This window comes from Bos javanicus, chromosome 18, assembly GCF_032452875.1.
Source record: "Bos javanicus breed banteng chromosome 18, ARS-OSU_banteng_1.0, whole genome shotgun sequence".
Lineage (NCBI taxonomy): Eukaryota > Metazoa > Chordata > Mammalia > Artiodactyla > Bovidae > Bos > Bos javanicus.
This window is the reverse complement of record NC_083885.1, coordinates 6,453,365-6,472,633: the sequence shown is the minus strand read 5'-3', so window position 1 is coordinate 6,472,633 and position 19,269 is coordinate 6,453,365. Positions and strand designations below refer to the sequence as shown.

Here is a 19,269-nt window from a genome sequence, read left to right as displayed (position 1 = left end):
CATTCACGCTCTGTGTAATAGGAGGCGACTGGCCAAAATCTAGGGCAAAACCATTGACATACAAAAGCCAACTTGCTTATGAACACACAGGTTCATCACTAAGGTTGCTCACAAGGAAGCAGAAAGGAAGTGGGGGCTGAGGAAGGTTGAACTTCAGGGAGAGCCAGGTAGATATTGAAACAGAGAAACAGGGAGAGCTGGAGAGAGAACTGCAACCCTGACAAAATGGTCACCTTCTGTGAATCTTCTACAAATAGCCAATAATGGCGATTATGTAAGAGGGTGCTGGTGAGCAGCTGGCCAGAACCCAGGCACCAGCCCATGGAGGCCATTGGCTGGACGAGCCCAGCATCTCCCTACCTCTACAGCGTTATCCACACTGCCTGTGGCCTCAGGGTCCCCCTGGGTTGCTGTTTACTGGAACTCACTTGGGCAGCCGGAGCTCAGACCAAATACCAACTTGTGCTTATAAAGCCTGTTCTGCCCACCCATCTCCCACCCCTCTCTGTGCCCAGGGCTGGCGACAGCCTCACCTCCTTCCTGTCGGGCAACCAGCACTTACTTCCTGCTGTTGTCCACACAATATTATTTGCATCAGTGGCTCATCACCCAGAGGACCCCCAAGCTCCCGGAAGGTGGGACTCCTGTCTTTTCTCATCTCCCCCAGCTTGGACCACAGAAAGAACACAGATTCCAGAGTCAGAAGACTCTGGCTTCATACCTGCTACTTCCCAGCTCTTCAACTGTCAGCAAACTGATGTCCACTGTCTCTTAAAACTCAGAACATCCTTCTGAGGGTGAAGGGGTGTGCTTGTGAAAGACAGACATTGGTATAACCGTAGCCCGCCAGGCTTCTCTGTCCATGGGATTTCCCAGGCAAGAATACTGGAGTGGGTTGTCACTTCCTCCTCCAGGGAATCTTCCTGACCCAGGGATCAGACCCACGTCTCTTGTGCCTCCTACATTGGCAGGCGGGTTCTTTACCATTGAGCCACCTGGGAAGCCCCAGACATCAGTACAGGACCAGGCAATTTCTAGCAGACTTCAGTATTTCAAGATGCTGATGGAAAAGATGTTTTGCAGGGGAGAAAACTCCTATGCAAAATAAATCATACCAATAAACCAAATTTTACCAAACACTTGATAATTTCCAGGTCAATAATAAGCACTTTACCACCTCATCACATTGCCAGGTCTCTGTGACTCCATGAGACAAATACCCTTTCACCCCCATTTTGCTGAAAAGTAAACTGGGGCTCCGGGCGGGGGACAGGGGAGTTCCTGCAGCCACACCAGCCCTTATATGATAGAACAAGACTTGACTTCAGCTCTGCCTCCCAGAGACCCAACTCCGGCCATCAAGGGCCTTCATGAAGTCCAAGGGTTTTTTTAAGTTAACACTATATTTTTTAAAAGGCTGGTTCCTTGTTTAGCTAGGGCTTTAGGGACCAAAGTTCCCGAATCATGGCGCAGCTGGTGCGACAATGCCAGGTGTCTTAAATGATCAATGTGGACCTGCGTAGGGTCAATTCAGCCACAGTGGTCAGTATTGATTGTCTAGACAGCCCTGTCGATCTGGTCAGGAGGGCCCTCTGTCTTCACGGACACCCGGACTTGACAGGCTTGGACCTTCCCCTCGCTCTGCCAGATTTCATCACCATTGTCCTTAGAACAAGGGAAACTGAGGCACTGACAGGCAGTCTCCTGGCACATGGCCGGGTTTAGAGGCCAGGGAGGTAGGTCTGCTGTTGCAAAATCCAATCCAGGATTCACCACAGTATAGAGGGTCGAAGGGCGGGGTGGGAGGCACCACCCTGTGGAGCTTGTCGGCGTCCTAGGGAAGAAGGTTCTCCATGACGTCCGGCGTCTCCACAGGCTGTGATCCGATGGACAGTGTAGAGCACCAGCAGGGAATGCCGGGAGCCTGGATCTGGCCCTGAGCTCTGTTTTCCCCTGAGCCACGTGACCTTGGGACCAGCCCGTAGCCCACTGAGTCTGTTTCTTCGTATGAACGTAATGAGTAAAACAATGATACCAACCTCAGTTAGTCCTGAAGGAGGCGTTTTCTGGGATGTGAAAGCTTCAGGACTAACCCTGGGAGAACTGGTACCCTCCCTGCAACCCAGCCCGGAAGGGCTCGGTGAAGGCTGGCAGTTAGGGATGCTGAAATCATTTCCCAGCAAGCTTGGACATGTGGCTGGTGTCCCTGTCTGTTGATGCGTTTTCCACCCATCAAAGTGGACAGAGAAAGCAAGAAGTGTTGACCTCGTAACCCCCTCAGGGACCTGCAGGAGGCAGATTCTGTTGTTCCCTGGCTGCCGGGGGCTTCGTGTGTAGTCTCACAGCCCTTGGCCACCATGAGCAAGGGCTGCCCGGCCAGGGAACAGCGAGGCTGTGGGGGACAGGATGGTGGAGATGACATGTCTACTTGGAAGGGGACCCCAGCACCTCTGCCTGCCCCAGCCTGGCTAAGCTCAGATCGCCCTGTTCCACTGAGACAGCTCAGCAGACCTGTGCCTTCCTGGTATGTTTCTCTGTGTGTAAATTGTACGGTGCACCAGATAAGTGATCTGCCGGCCACGGTGCTGAGTCACATGTTCGCGTTAACTGTCACTCCTGTGTACATTCGTCTTGGCCCACGCCTCATGCAAATCCCAGGGATGCAAAGATCAGGCACATGAAGATCAGACCCCACAGTTACCGGAACACAGTCCAGGGGCCAATTTCATGTGCTGTGTTTGAGGTCAACTAGAAGACTTAATTCTGGAAAATGATTCAACATTGGCTAGACGGTGTTGTTAATATATATATATTTTTAAGGTGAAGGGGTGGCTGTGGACACTGGTGTGTTTTAACGTCGTTGCTGGCTGACTCCAGCTGTGATGGCGCGAGTGTGGTTGTGTTTCTTTAACGTCGTTGCTGGCTGACTCCGGCTGTGATGGCACGAGTGTGGTTGTGTTTCTTCACTTCTCGTTTCGAGCAGGCGCAGGAACTGCGAGCATCCCACCATCACGTGGAAAGGTGCTGATGTGTTATTTCCAGCCCGGCCCGAAAGCAGAAGTCCAGCCCGTGTCCTCACACTAGGGGACCTGGGCTGAGTCTCCCGTCTAACCTCAGGACAGTCGTTCCCGTCGCAGAGACCCCATGGCACCCGGCTCCGAAGCGAGGCCATCCGGAAGGTCATGCCCTCCCCGCTCGGAGGGCTGAGCGTTTGTGGAAGGAGCTGGTGATGAGCAGGCCTTGGCGGGGTCAGAGTGACCCCAGCCTGAACCACAGAGTCACCCACAATCACCAGACTCACCACAGAGCTCTGGTTTATGATTCAGGGGAGGATTTCATTTCAGTGTGGGCTGAGGACATCTACTTTCTCTCTTCCATTCTCAAGTGGAAAAAGAGGGTCAGATGTTTGAGGATCCGTTTTTCAGACAAGCAGTTTGGATGGCAGGGCGGGATGTGACTGACACGGGACAGTCGAGGACACGGCTGGTTGTGCGTGCAGCGATCTTGCGTTCTGGGCACCATCCGAAGGCTTTTTCGTGAAATAGAACGTTTAATCCTTCTAACAGCCCTGTGACGTAGCTACTTTTCTCATCTCTATTTTACAGAGGCAGAAACTGAGGTATAGAAAGGCTAATTCTTTTTGTGAGGGAGGGAATCATTTGGGCTTCCCTGGTGACTCAGACAGTAAAAAATCTGCCTCCAATGTAGGACACTCCAGGCGCACAAGACTCTCAGGCACACAAAGATCCCCTGGAGAAGGGAATGGCTACCCATGCCAGTGTTCTTGCCTGGAGAATCCCATGGACAGAGGAGCCTGGCAGGCTGCAGTCCGTGGGGTCACAGAGAGTCAGACACGACTGAGAGCATATACCTTGACTCACTTCATTTTTTTTAATTAAATAAAGTTGATGCGTAACAATGTATAAGTTTAAGGCACACAGTGTATTACATTGATGCGCTTATATATGGTAATGTACTTGTGAATGGAACAATACCTATCACATTATATAATCATAGCACAATATTATCGTAGGTGTTCATTATATTGTGCATTAGATATAGTAGTCTTACTTTTCATTTTTTGAGGAACCTCCATATGTTTTCTATAGTGCTTGGGCTAACTTGCATTCCCACCAGTGCACAGGCGGCCTCTTTTCCCCACCTCATCAATACTTGTTATTTCTAGTCTTTGGTTAGCCGTCTAATAGGCGTGTGGTGGTGTCTCATTACAGCTGTGACGTTCCCTTCCCTGGTGATCAGTGATGTTGAGCATCTTTTCTTGTGTCTGTTGGCCATTTTGATGTCCTCTTTGGAGAAATGTCTATTTAGATCTGCTCATTTTAAAATCAGATTGTTCATTTTGTTGTTGTTGTTATTGAGTTGACCGAGCTCTTTATATATGTTGAATATTAACCCTTTATTCAATATATGGTTTACAAAACTTTTCTTCCACTCTGTAGGTTGTCTTTTTATTCTGTGAATAGTTTCTGTTGCTATGCGGAAGCTTTTGAGCTTAATGTATCCCATTTGTTTTGTTTCTCTTTTGTTTGTGTTTTTGACATTATTGCCCCCCCAAAATTATTGCCAAGACCAATATCAGTGAAGTTATGTAGTCTGCCCAAGGTCACACAGCTGGAAATGCAGAGTCAGGTTTTGAACCCATATAGGCCGAGCCCAGCCTGTAATCTCTATGTCATACTGATTATCAAAGTTATCTGTGCGGGCTGGCCAGCAGGAGATAAACATTGAAATGATGATATTGATGATAACTGCGCCGGCAATCATGTTGGCAGTGAATACTGGTTGAGCACTTACTGTGTGCCAAGAACAGAGCCAGTGGCTTTACCGATGGAATCTCCCAGAAACGGGAGACGTCTCTTGTTTCCTTCCTCTCTTTCATCCCACACATCCAGTTCATCAGCAGAACTTACTAAATCTGCCTCCTGCTTCCTTGGGAACTGCCTGCCTCTCCTCATCTCTGCTAGGAAGCCAAAGGCTATTTCGCTGTTGAGGGGCTTGTCCTGTTATATGCACCATTACGGAGCCACCCTGAACCTTGCCCATTGCAGGCACTCAGCACGTGTGTGTGCAGTGCGTTAATGCAGTGCCTGGTTTCGTCATCATTACAGCCTGTGAGGGAGGTGCTCCTGTTGTCTCCACTGGGCCCCAGGAGGCAGGTTCAGGTTGGGAAGGTGGCTTGCACAGATCACACAGTGATGAGGAGTGGGCGCAGACATCTGGCACTTGAATGCAGTCCTGTGTGGGAGAGCTGGTCTCATTTCAGGGGAACTTACTCCTTCACAAGAGACCCTGTTCCGGCACGGAGGCCAGCAGGCATGTGGCCGGCCTTGACCAGTCGCACTCAGCAGTCCTAGACCTGGACTTGGTCATCAGGGACACCAAGAAGTGGCGAGAGCGGCCCCCAGCGCCCAGGGTGTCTGTGCTGGAGCCCAGGATCCAGGGTCCCCGAGGGCAGGGAAGCACGCTGGGCCCCTGCATCCCTAGGCAGGGCCAGGCAGTGGCCGCGAAGAGTTGGTCCCTTCCTTCTACTTCCCCTCCCCGTGTTTTGTGCCCCAGTCGCCGTCTGGCTCCCCTCAAGGCCCCAAAAGGCCTCATTTCCCTTTCGATAAATTCCTCTCTCTGCTGAAATCTCCCAGAGTCAGCTTCAATTGCTGGTAACCAAGAGCCATGCCTGTAACAGCTCAGATTCGAAGGCATGGCTCATCTAGGGAGCCCCGAGGGTCTAAGTCCTCCAGCTGCCATGCAGCCCCTCCCAGTGACCCCTGTCCGCTTGAGGACCTCCCCTCCTGAAGCCTCGCCGACCCTCAGCGTGGACCTCAGAGAAAGCCAGGGCTGGGCCCTGGGAGGGGGCACCCCTGGGTCACAGAAACCCTTTCCCACAGGCCCCAGTGCAGGGGGCGGGGGCAGGGGGGTACGGGAGAAGCATCCTGAACTTCACTCTCAGTTTGCAAGTTGGTCTGGCTGGAAGCTGCAGACCTCGCCTCTGCACTCGACCACCATTTGCTGGATGCTCCTTTGCTGGATTCTCAGTGACCGAGCCCTCGCATCTCTGCCGCCCGGTGCTGGCGGGAGCTGGCAGGGGCTTATTCATGAACGAGCCCGGGGAGTGGGAACAGTTCACCTGCCCCACTGACTCCAGGGCTCCCGGGGACCAGCTCCTGGCCCTTGGCCGCGACCTTGTTTCTTTGGATGTTCTCCACAAGCCAGAAAGGATATTAGCTGTAATTACTCATTCCGCACGATCCAAAGGCCACTCTCTGTACGGAGCTGAGAACCTGCATTGTCTGCGACACTTAAATTACTGTATGTTGCGCCATCCATTCTGAATGAGCGCTCATTAATGAGCTGGTGGTTCTAGAAGCTCCTCTTTATTATTCAGAGGCCAAGCACCATCCAGGCAGATGCCTGGGAACCCCACTCGTGTGACCTTTGATCTGTCATGGAAAGAGATGGAAAACAAAACCCATCTATTAACTTTGCTTTTTCCTGACTGAAGGTGTGATAGACACAAAATAGTCATTTAGTCTCTAGCTTACAAATGCGCTTTTGTCTTGAAACAAAATATATGATTGGGAGAGTGACATCTCTCATTCCTGTAGGCTCAATGTTTCAAACCTCTGCTTATCTCAGAATCTTAATACAGAAAACACTTTTGTTTTTCCTTCTCTCACTGACTCCTCTTTTCAAGTTCTCCCCAAGTTTCAGAATTGAAAAGGCTAGTCCTGAGAATGAAATGGCCAAAAAGAAAAAGAAAAAACAAAAACAAAAAAATGGGCAAACAAAAATTAAGGATCAAACATTCAAACCTATCAATCCACTCAAATGATTACACGCCAAAAGAAAAGTCAGAGTTCAATTAAAAAAAAAAAAAAAGAATTTGGAAGGGAAGATGGAAAACAAAAGAAGTCCCCACTTCCTGCCCACGTGTTATCACACGGTAATATTGCACAGCAGCGCGGTACCGCCTCGCCCCGAGTCCGAGAGGTCTGACTGCATCGTTAGCCAGTGGCAGCGTTGCTCGTTGGAGGGAGGGCTCGCCTGGAAGTGGGGGGGCTCGATGCTTCCCAGGCTGACGTTAGTGTCTCTGCAAGGACGCTCTGCCAGGGTGCGACGGGTCACAACCAAATGGATTGCTCCCCAGTGGGCCGGACTCCAGTCAGATTGTCAGGTAAACACAGAAATATTCTGTCTTCGCCTGCCAAGCCTTGTCAAGTGCCTGTATTTGTTATTGCATCTTGGGCCCCTCGAGGTTCTCACCCATATTTCTTTATAGAGAAAATGTAAACCATATGCTTTCGCCTTATTTCCACCGAATGTATCCAAGCACCGTTTGAGGCCAGACGTCGTCTTTTGCAATGAGTGTTTTGAGCGGCAGGCATTGGCCTGCTCAGCTTCTTCTTTTTTTTTTTTCCCTTCCACATTTTGTCATGACTCAAGTAGATTTGACGTTCCGTTACAAAAATTAAAAAGAGAGTCTTTGTTGGATCCTGAACATGAAGAACTGGATTTTGATTGTGCTAAGTTGTTTTTGTCTTTAATAAATGCTGCTTGTGGCCGCACGCAAATGACATCAGGGTCTCCTACCCAATCCTGATATTCCTTTCTATGGGTGTGCCTCAGAATCCTTCTCAACACAGTGCTCCTGGCAGTCCATACAAATCTCTAGGTGTCCTTATCTGCCATGCCAGTGAGAGACATCTGTTTGATGTTGGTCCATGTTGTTTTTTTTTTTTAACTTTTTTTTTTTTCATTTTTTGACTTCCCTTGTGGCTCAGCTGGTAAAGAATCCGCCTGCAGTGTGGGAGACCTAGGTTTGATCCCCGGGTTGGGAAGATCCCCTGGAGAAGGGACAGGCTACCCACTCCAGTATTCTGTCCTGGAGAATTCCATGGACAATTCCATGTGTAGTCCATGGGGTTGCAGAGAGTTGGACACGATTGAGCGACTCTCACTTCACTTCATGTTTTTTAGAAGATTTACGTATCTATTTATTTTGGGCTGTGCTGGGTCTTCCGTGCTGCCCTTGGGCTGTCTCTGGTTGCGGCGAATGGGCCTGTTCCTCGTCGTGGTGGACGAGCTTCTCCTTGTAGTGGCTTCTCTTGTTTGCAGCACAGTGGTTGCAGCGCATGGGCTCCGTAGCTGTGTTGCACGGGCTTGCCGAGGAGCAGGTAGTTACTCCACGGCATGTGGGATCTTCCTGGACCAGAGATCAAACCCATGTCCCCTGCGCTGGCAGGCGGATTCTTAACCAGCAGACCACCAGGGAAACCCTACATCTTTCTCAGTTTTTAAAACTGAAGTATAGTTGATTTACAATGTTGTGTTAATTCCTGCTCTACAGCAAAGTGATTCAGTTATACATATACATCCATTCTTTTTTTTTATTGGCTTGTTTTCTTGTCATTACAGTTTATCGCAGGATAGTGGATATGGTTCCCTGTGTGATAGACTAGGACCTTGTTGTGTATCCATTCTCTTATATAAAAGCCTACATCTGCTAACCTCAACCTCGCATCCCTCCACCAACCCCCACTTCCTTGGCAACCACCAGTCGGATCTCTGTGTCCATGATCCTATTGCTGTCTCATAGTTGGATTCACTTGGAGAGACACATTTTTAAAGACATGGGTGTGGATAGCAGCCTTTGGAGCAGACCCGTTTCTCCAGGCATTAAAAGTTCCAAGAAACAAAAAGTGAGAAAAGGAAGAGAAAACAAAAAGAAGAGGCGAGTGAGAGTCCAGCCCCAGCGGGGAGCACCGTGGAGGAGTCGCAGCCTGGGTCATGTTGAGAGCCCCAGTGCTCCCCAAATGACACACCCTCGGGAAACTCAGGCAGAGCCTGCAACTCCCCACCACAATCCCACACCAGGCTCTAAAGCTATCTGCAGCCCCGCTATTTATCCGCCCGGCGAGGCACAACACTTACTTATTAAAAACATATCTATCATGGTTAATGACTTGATTTTTTCCCTTTAATACAGTACAATGACAGGTGTAAAGGGAAGATGAGAGTCAGATGCTGCTGCAATATGCTTCCTGCTCTAAGATGTCTTAGCGCATCAGCCTTCCTCCATGGCGCCGGTTGGGTGGGGGGTGGGATGGAGGGGTGCCACCCACCCCCCTCGCTCCCCTCCACCCCACCCCCGACATACACAGATTACACGCTTGTGTTGGATGGAAAATCGTACCATTTGCAGTTTCAGATAAAAGCATGTTCAAGTGCATATGGAAAGTACCATTAGGAGCAACTCCAGAGCGCCGAGTAAAACGGGTCATTAGGTTTTTGTTTGCTGGAGAGTGTCTCCCATCTGACAGTACCGAATGGTGCCACTTTGAGCAGCTTATGTTCCCAGTTACATTAAACAGACAAACAGATTGACTGTTTTGCATTTCTCATCTGACAACAGCTTGTCTTCATTTGCCGCACACGGGTGGCAGGGCTGAAAAGCACGGTGGATGGCTGCCGCCAAGGTCCTGGTTTTGAATAACAGCAGATGCCAACACCGAACTTCAAAATCAATCACTTCTTTTTCCTGAGTATGGATAAAAGGTCCAGGAGAGCGCCTGCAGGGGGATTTCTGCTGTTTACAGCGGAACACAGAGAAGCCATGTTCATTACCAAACTTTCTGCGAGAAATCACAAGCTTGGGGAATTTTATCAAGGGAGGTGGTGGGGAAGACGCGGGGCTGTAGCACTGCCGGGGGGAAGCAGCTTGATCTGAGAACACTCGATGTGATGGAGGCGATGACCATATTAGTGGATCTGATTCTGGCGCGAGGTCTTAATACGCAGTGACAGAAGAGAGAAGTCGTTTTCACACCAGCTACTTTTCTCAGTAGCCAGTGGTCGGTGGGTTAATTGAAAGCTTTCTCTAAGAGGGAGGCCGTCCAAGGGGCCATTTCTCACTTGAAATTATAAAGTTAATGGCTTGATTTCAAGTCAGCCAGCATGTGATCCAGTATCTTTGGGTCTCTGACTGCCCAGCTGCCCAGGCCCCTCTAGTGGTCCCACCACGGCCTCTCGTGGGTATCAGAGGCTGGACCACAGCCCCTGCTTAGCATCATCCTTGCGGCATTCAGGTGCTGGAGGGCATGCCCCGTGAGCATGTGACAGACGTGAGTGGGAGATGGACCTCCCGCCCCAGCAGTCCGGCCCCCTCCTATCTGCCCTGAGCCTCATCCGTTCTGTAAGAGGCAGGGAACCTTGGTGGCTCAAGTCCGGAACTTTGGCAATGGACAAACCACAGCTCGGTCCTCAGCTCTGCCCCTACAAGGCTGTGAGAGGGAGTGGACGTGACCTCGCTTCTCTGAGCCAGTTTCCTCATCCACAACATAGGGAGAGTAGTGCAGCTTCCACGTGACAGCATCATTGCGGAGCTGAAATGTGATCACGTGTATAAAAGCCGTAACAGCGCTCCTTACGCAGAACATCGTTAAGTGTTCAGTAATGGCTGGTAGGTGTGTGTGTAAAACTATATGCATTTTCTTATATGTGGTTCATATGTGTGCATACACATACATATCATAAGATGCATAATAGAACGTGTTACCTGTGAGCATGTGTATACACACTCATACATAATATACAATACAGTGCATATATACTGAGTGTGTAAATACATACGTGTAAAGGTGAAATCTACCCACAGTGACTACGTGAAGGTCTGAAATGCTGTGATGGAGCCTCAGTCCTCTGGCCCTCCCCAGGAGGCCGGCAGGGGACACCCTCCTCGTCCTCCACCAGCCTCATCACGTTCATTCTCTCAAATGGGAAGAGACTTTTTCCTTCCATCTCATAACAGGCAGTCGAGCTCCATCGAGGGTCCCCTGTCACCCTGAAAGCTGGCGCCCGTGGACACTGCTGTGGTGTGCCCGTCCTGCAGGGGACGAGATGAAGTCCAGGCGGGGAGAAGTCGCTTCCCCGGCGTCTGGTGGGTCTGGGGACCGGCGGGCATGCAAACCCTGGCGTGCTTCATGTCTCCATCCTCCTCGGGAACGGTGGTTGCCCCGCAGAGATGGGGAAACAGGGTCCTGTCACAGCAGGCGCCTATGGGACCCATCCTCCTGAGGACCCTGAGGACCCTCCTGAGGACCCTCCTGAGGACTCACTTGTCCTGTAGTCCAGCCTTAGCTTTTTTTTTTGTTTGTTTTGTTTTTGGCTCGGGGACCTGCCTTGTGACTGAGTTCCTCTGGCTCCTGTTGCCCCAAAACCAACCCAAATACAAGCATTTGGATTTTTATCAAAGCTTGCGGCAGACCCTGCTGTTGAAGTCAAGTTTTTTATTGACATAAAACTCAAGAGAGTTCTGAAAGGATCTCTTAGACAGAAACAAACCTCAGACATTGCTCCTGTAAAAAAAAGGAATTTTCTTTTTTTAGGGATTCATTGAAATCCTAGGATAATCTTGAGATGAGGATGAGTCTTTTTTTTTTTTTTTCAAGAAATGTCTTTAATTTTTAAAACGTTTATTTGCTTTTGGCCTTGCTGGGTATCCGTGGCTGTTTGAGGGCCTCTCCATTTGCGGCAAGTGTGGGCCACAGTGCTTGTGAGTGCGGGCCTCCCCTACAGTGGCTTCTCTGCCTGCAGCTCCTGGGCTCTGGAGCACATGGACTCAGGACTTGTGGCTCCTGGGGCTTGGCTGCCCGAGGCATCTGGTCAGGGGTCTTCCCTGACAAGGGGTCAAACCCGTGTCTCCTGATGGCAGGTGGATTCTTAAACCATTAGGCCACCAGGAAGCCCAAGGATGCGGCTTTTTAAGAGTTAACTCTTTAATGTACAGATAGTCAACAGTCAATACACGTTGGCCGTTTTTAGCCTTTTAGTCCAATCTGGCTGAAGAACCGTCATGAGCCCTTGCGCTTAGTATGATACACACAGTAACCTGCGTGTATTAATATTCAGGTCGCCCATGACCACACGTTTCTGGAGCGTGTCTGTCATGCCACGCAAGGTCCTGCATGCTAGGGGAGGGTGGGGGACATGTCAGGCAGGCCCCCTGCCCTCAGCAACTGCTGGTCACTTAGCTGTCCTAAGATGGGTGAGTCAAGTCCAGTGGATGGTGGGACAGACAGCCCTGCTTCTAAGGGACTAAAATTTGCAGGGTGGGGGTGGAAAGAAATAGCTCTGGGCCAGAGTGGTTTAGCATAAAACAGGAGGATAGAGCCTTTCTGAAGTTGTACTCAGCGTCAACAAAGGAGAGAGATGATGAGGAAGAAATAACTTGGACCATGCAATGCGAAGGTGCGGGCATCCACTGAGAGCCAAAAGGAAGCATTCACTACCTGAGAAGGATCAGGGTCAAGGCAGCAAGAGGCTGGCGTGTCTGTGTGGGCCCCCTGGTCTGACGGGGAACCCTTCCTTTAAGTCTGAAATGCTTGCACATCACGGATTGTTGCGGGTAGCAGAGGCACTGGAGATAACTTTAAAAAAAAAGTTAATTGCCTGGTTTTCCTCTCTTCCTTGAACCACCCTCCCCATCAGCTTCCCCCCAGTCTTTGTGCCCGGGCCTGGCACGTAGGACCTTTTGTTGTCTTAATAGAGGCTGAAACCCGCTTAGGGCCTGGAGTTTGCTGTTTTAATTCACCAGTGGAAGGTTTTGTCGTTCTCTTTGTTTGTTTTTCTTTTCCGTTTTCTTTCTCTAAGCCAGGGGGACAATGCGTTTGCAGAGCAGAAGCTGTGTGCTCCCGCGCTCCCTGGGTCCCGAACAAAACCCTCATTAACGGGGAGGTGGGTTTCCTGGTCACAGCTTTTAGCCAGGGGGCAAAGGTCGCCCATTAACCAGCATCCAGTCTAAACAGGACTGTGTAAAATGACCGGGAGGGGAGGGAGAAAAAGTCAAATATTTGTTCTTAATTCTCAAGTTAGTTTCCCCCCAGGGGTGTTCAGGGAAGCATAGAGAATGACAGACACAGTGCTGGGGCTGCAGACCTGCAGGCCCCTGGCCGGGACGCCCGTAAGCACCCTGGGCAGAGGGGCCGCCACTCCGGGGCTGGCGGGCAGGGTGCTCCAGGGCTCCGCTGCCACGCCATGGTGCCCCCCGCCCCGCATCCGCCTTCAGACCGGGCCCCGGGGCCTCTCTCGGTACCCAGACAGGAGCAGGATCCTGCTGCGTGATGATCTGCTTCTGCAATATCTGTTCCCCTGCCCGGAACCCTCTGAGGGTCCCCTCGAAGCCCTCCAAAGCCAGCAGGGGCTTGCCAGGTTTGCGGACGACTTGGCTGACACGCCCCTGCCCTGCCTTCGCCAGAGTTCAGCCCCCACGCTGCGCCCCTCCCGGCACCTGCAGCAGGTCCTGGCCTGAGTGCTTTTGCCCACAACCAGATCACCCTTCCCTGGGTCTTTGTGCGCTGGTGTCTCTGGGTTATCTGCACCCCACTTGCCTGCCCACCGTGGTGGGGGGCTGATCGCTGGAAGCCCTGGTGCCACAGCCAGGAATTACCTGCCTCTGACCTTCCCCAGCTGGAGCCCGCCTCCAAAGGACATACTTGGCTCTTCTCCTCCTCCGGTGGTCCCGGCAAGGGGGGCGGTCTGCAGAACCTGCGTCCCCAGATGAGACCAGGTAACCACCGGGCCCAGCATGGTAGCTGATTTCCTCAAATTCACCAACCAGACAAGCCCCTCTCCCTTCTCCCAGGACAAAAGGCTCCACGGGCAGAGAGAGGCTAGAATGATCCAGGAACACAGGTTCCCAGGCTCCACCCCAGCTGGCTTCATCCAAGAGTCCCCTTGCAGGGACCCCTGGCCCTGGGTGTGTGCTGTGCTGTCCTTGACGTGAATATTCTTAATCATTGTGAACAGGGAGTCCTGCGGTTTTATCACGACCGGACCCCAGATTGTATAGCAGAGCCTGACCTCAGCTGTGCATGAGACTCACTTACAAAGGTTTTAAAACCTATCCAGGAGGTTTGTTTGGCTTTAACCAGAGGGGACTCCCCAGGGGACCCTGGGGTGTAGCCCAGGTGTAGGTCCCACTGCTCAGCAGAAAACTGTTTGTGGAAGGAAACCAGAGGACGGGGAATGTGCATTGGCCCCAAGACACACCAAAGACGCTAGGTCCGTATTGCTATCGGACTCAACTCTGGCTCTTCAAAATGTTGGAAATACTTCACCATGATGAAAATACAAGCGATGGCAACGATGTTTATGGGGTGCTCACCATCAGCCCAGCGCTCTTCCAAGGACTTGTACGTTCCATTGCGTTTGACTTTCACAAACTCTCTATGCAGCCGGTCCCGTTACTTTCTCCATGTACAGACGGGAAGCTGAAACTCTGAACTCTGCACAGCTCTCTAGTGCCGTTGACTTGAGTTTCCTCTTCCCGATCGATAGTCTGAACTTTCTTAGGGGATTGCGACACCCTCCAAGGCTTGAGAAGTGCCCTGTTCATCTCTGAGTCCCACCTGCCTCCATCATGCCCTGTGCACAGTAGGCGTTCAGCAAACGCCCATGCCATCAGTTCTTCCCATGGAAGACCTGCCACGTCATTGCTTTTTCTCCGGGTAGGGGTCACGCTGCGTCCTGGCTGTCGAGCAGCATTGCCTCGGAAAAAACCTCCAATGTACGCGTTTTCCATGTTGCCTTATTTGGATCCTCTTCACTACCCATAGCACTGAGCTCAACTACAGAGGCAGGACCTCAGGACATGAACTTTGACTTGATCGAGACCGCATGCCCCCACGGATATCATCCCGGAGAAGTGACTGGTTGGGAACAGGAAGCGGCCGGTGAAAGCAGAACCCTCTGTCAGGAACAGAGGGCAGGGCCAGGCAGCGGGCAGGACAGCATCTGTCGCTCACGGCTGTGACTGGAGACAGGGAGGCCTGAGCAAAGCTCTCTGGCACAGGGCTTCTGCTTTTCCCAACAAGAAAAGCTGTCAGGCAGAGGAGCCTGCGTGCAGCAGGGCAGCCAAATTGCAAGCTCAGGACAACAGAGGAGGGCCAGCTGGACCGTCTCGGTAGCCTTGAACTTCAGGGGAAAACAATACCTAGAGCTGGAGAGAAAATGGACCCACATTTCCTGTTAATCTTTGTGCTTGGCAGGCAGGACCGTTCCTGGGTCCTGGGGTTTCTGCTTCCCTTGACCCCAGGGCAGGAGAGGCAACAGATCAAGGTCTTAATGCAGTCAAAAGATTTAAAGAGCAGAGGACGGACATTCAAAAAAAAAAAAAAAAATCATGAGTCTTGAAATATAGAGTAACTATGCTGTGACGGGGAAGCTGCTGAAATCTGTTTACGGAGGCGACTTTGTTGTTGTTCAGTCGCTTAGTCATGTCAGGTTCTTCGTGACCCCATGGACTGAAGCACTCCAGGCTTCCCTGTCCTTCACTATCTCCTGGAGGTTGCTCAAACTCATCTCCGTTGAGTCGGTGATGCCATCCAATCATCTCGTCCTCTGTTACCCTCTTCTCCTGCCCTCAATCTTCAAAGAGCATCAGGATCTTTTCCAATGAGTCAGCTCCTCGCATCAGGTGGCCAAAGTATTGTAGCTTCAGCATCAATCCTTCCAATGAATATTCAGGTTTGATTTCCTTTAGGATGGACTGGTTTGATCTCCTGGCTGTCCAAGGGACTCTCAAGAGTCTTCTCCAGCCCCACAGTTCTAAAGCATCAATTCTTCAGCACTCAGCCTTCTTTAGGGTCCAACTTTCAGATCTGTACATTAATTCATAGACTGCTCCCTTAAACTTGCAAAGGACTTTTCAGCTTTTCCTACCTCCTCAGATATTTATCTTCCTGATCTCATTCAAACACTTAACTCTATTTGTTATGTACTTACTTGATATGTAGTGAAAGTGAAAGTCACTCAGTCGTGTCTGACTCTTTTGACCCCATGGACCATACAGTCCATGGAATTCTCCAGGCCAGAATACTGGAGTAGGTAGCCTATCCCTTCTCCAGGCGATCTTCCCGACCCAAGGATCAAACCCAGGTCTCCTGCCTTGTAGGCAGATTCTTTACCAGCTGAGCCACAAGGGAAGCCCTGCTTGATATGTAATAACTTATTTAATCCCATAGTAATGTGAAGAGGAAGGTTTTGTGAGTGTCCCATTTTACAGATGGGCTAAGAAAAATCAAGTTAGATGAGGCTGGAATCAGCTCTAGACCTTTTTTCCTGTTTCACAGCCATCAGTCAGTGTGCTCAGAGAGCTCACAAGGCCCGTGGAGGGCCTGGATAAGTGGAGAGGTAGACGGGTGGGTTCCCCAGCCATCACTGTTGGGAGCAAAGTCTGGCGTGCAGAGTGAGAGAGGCGATTACCAGGCTGTAGGGAAGCCACAGAGCGAAGGGGCCAGCAGCAGAGCGGGCCTCGCTGGCTTTTTGTCCTAAGGACCCTGGGCAAGGGACAGGCTTCAGTTTCCATCCATGAGGCAGGGATGCTAATGGCCCTGCCTCAGTGGTTTGTTGAGAGACTTTAAAGCGAGAAAAGGGGTTTTGGGCACAACAAGCAGTGCCTGACACAGACTGAGCACCTCGTAAAGGGTCTCCACCACCACCCGGCATGAAACCTCACTTTCTGAAACCTCCCCAGGTTTCAGAAAGACAAGCATAGCAAGACAAGCTATGCCTTGGAGCTGTTTGTGCTCACCTGATCCCCGGCTGTGAATGACGTCAGAGGCTTTGGGGCCAGTACAGCACAGTGTGGGCTGACGCTCTGCAAGGTCTGAGCAGCTTCAAATATCTGCCTGTTGATTGTCTTCCTTATTCCTAGAAACACGTCTTCCACCCCCACCCCCCCACCCCCAAAACAAAGGTGTGTTCAGAGAGAATTGCATTTGCTGCGTGGGCTTCCAGCATTGCTGTTGCTAGCTTTATCCTTTTAACTTGTGTAGTGGGCTGTAGGCTCTTTTCAAGGGGAGGACAAACACTGCAGAACCGCGGACACTGAGAGCAAAGTGAGAAACGGACCTTGTTCCTCCCTGGTTCCGTCTCAGCCGTGCAGGCCATATACTTCAGCTGATGTTTTTTTAAATTAAAGTAGATTTTATTCACAATACTGTATTCATTTCTGCTATTCAGCAAAGTGATTCATATATATATATATGGGCTCCCATTGTATCCCAGACAACGAGCCTAGTGCCTAGCATCTAACAGGTGCCCCATAAACACTTTAGAATGGATAAGGAATGCACACAAAGCCTTGAACATCACATGCCAGGCCCACTGAGGTCACACAGTCACTAGTGGCTATAGCTAGTCCTTTGTGGGATGTGACTTCTGCCAGGTTACTCCCTGCATGGATCAAGGGCCAGTCAGAAAAACAGAACTCACCCCCAGTAGGTTCAGAGGAGGAAACTGAATATGAGCATCTAGTCCCAAATGGCTAGGAAGCTATAAAGGAATAAAAGGAAAGGTCAGGCTGCCCAGAGATCAGCCAGGGCAGAAAGCCACTAGCACATAGGAAGTGTGTTGTTCTGGGACCAGAACCCAGAGGCAGGAGTCATGCGGAGAGAGAAGCAGGACCTCAGGGGGCAGACCATACCGCGGGGACCAGACTCGCAGAGAGAGGTGACACCTGAAGGGATGGGCATCCTTGGCTTCCCCTGCCGCTCACTCCCTCTGATTCCCTGCCAGCGCCTGCCTTTGTCCGGATCCATCAGGAAGCGGTTTGGGAGTTGAGGGGCTGAGAAATGTCATCCCCTGCCATGCAGAGCAAAGGCGGGCAGGGCAGGGAAGGGACGCCGGGCAAACAGGTGGATGACTGCCCCGTCCCCAAGGCTGCAGGCCGCCTGCCAGTGCAGCGGGCTCCACGGATGACGCAGAAAAAGCAGTCTCTGCCGAGCCTCACCGGGACTCGCATGTGTATGATGGGCAATTCGTATTTCTTCCCACTGGTCCTCGATTGTCACTGTGCAGAGGATCTCAGGGGAGATGTGGGATACTCAGATCCCCAGGCCCCACCCGCAGAGTGTGGTTCAGACCACCTTCAGGACAGGGACTGGGAATCTGTATTTACAATAGAGGCTGCCCTCTCATGGAGGACCAGCCCTGGTGATTCTACTGCCGTGCCATGATTAAAGGCCAAAAACTTGAGAAACACCAACTTAGCTCCAGGACTTGGACAGTGTTCTAGGTTCCAAAGGAAGGGAGCAGGTACCTTTGGAAGCTGCTGTGTGGAACAGAAAGATCACACAGTGCCTGAGAGTGGACTTAGTTTGTGTGTGAGGCCAACAAGACCATCTCCTTGGAGCCAACCCTCCAGCCCAAGTCTTGCACGCAAAATGCCTTTGTTTATTTTAGACTAAAGTCAGGCACACACAGGGCACAGACGTTAAGCACACAGGCTCTCCAGTCTGCTGAACCTGGTTTGAAACTCAGTTCTCCGCAACTAAACTCTCTGTAGAGACCACCCTGCCTCTCAGATTGGTGTTACCTTCTTTAACCCAAGGCATATTCAGAAAGAAGAGTTTCCTTCATCTCGGGCCCTGATCCAGTGACCCATGTAAGCAGTCCTGGGGAAAGATAATGTCCAATCGAGCCCTAATGCTCCAAGGGAAATTAACATGTAGAGGTGGCCGGTTATCTCTTACCAGATAAGAGGCGGGCCTCGTCTGCATATTCTGCCCTCTGTTGTAAACTGCCTGGGAGACCACGCTTTTATCTGATGAGAAGCAGCTTCCCTTCCCATGCGGGTCTCAGGCTTGGGATTTTAAGAGGGCTTAGAAACAAGTGTCTGGCAGTTTATTGATTAAGGACAGGGCAGGCTGTCTAAGAGAGCACACTCTGGACTCTGAGCGCTTGAAGTCCAGCCGTGGTTGTCTTTCTAGAGGTTGCAATTCCCTTGAAAGAATGACTTGGTTTCTCTAGGCCTCAGTCTCCACATCTCTGAAATGGGTACCAGATGCCTCCCTTTAGGTGACTTGGTAAAACTGTTAGGAAAGCCACGGGCTTACAGTGCAGGGCCTCGTGTGAGGGCCCCACCGTGGCTGCAGCTGTCACTCACAGGACGGCGGAAGGGGCAGCTTCGTCCGGCAGCATGTGGGGCCAGGCCGAGATGACCCCAGGGGCTGGGGGCTGACGGGCCCCTCCAGGTGGCCAGCTTGGGCTTCCCCGCAGCAGGGCGGCCTCAGGTCCTCATGTGGATCTCAGGTCTGTAAGAGAAAGGAGGCGGGAGTTACCTCTTGAACGGCCAGACCCTGGACAGTACCAGCTCTACCACTGACTCCTGGCCAGAGCCGATCCGCCCAGACCCGGGGGAGGGGACCCAAGCCCACGTGTTGAAGGCGGGCACGTCAAAACTGTGAAGCCATCTTT

At 51.2% G+C, this 19,269-nt stretch overlaps 1 protein-coding gene and 1 long non-coding RNA gene across 2 annotated transcripts in view; one reads left to right on the top strand and one right to left on the bottom strand.

The window, feature by feature from the left end:
* The window catches only part of MAF (MAF bZIP transcription factor), a 352,826-nt gene that overhangs the window by 269,422 nt on the left and 64,135 nt on the right, over positions 1 to 19,269 (top strand). The gene's annotated exons all lie outside the window — the stretch shown is intronic.
* The window catches only part of LOC133229987 (uncharacterized), a 44,808-nt gene continuing 42,622 nt past the window's right edge, over positions 17,084 to 19,269 (bottom strand). The window contains exon 3 of the long non-coding RNA XR_009730690.1: positions 17,084 to 19,106. This is a non-coding gene — a long non-coding RNA (uncharacterized LOC133229987). The remainder of the gene's footprint in view (positions 19,107 to 19,269) is intronic.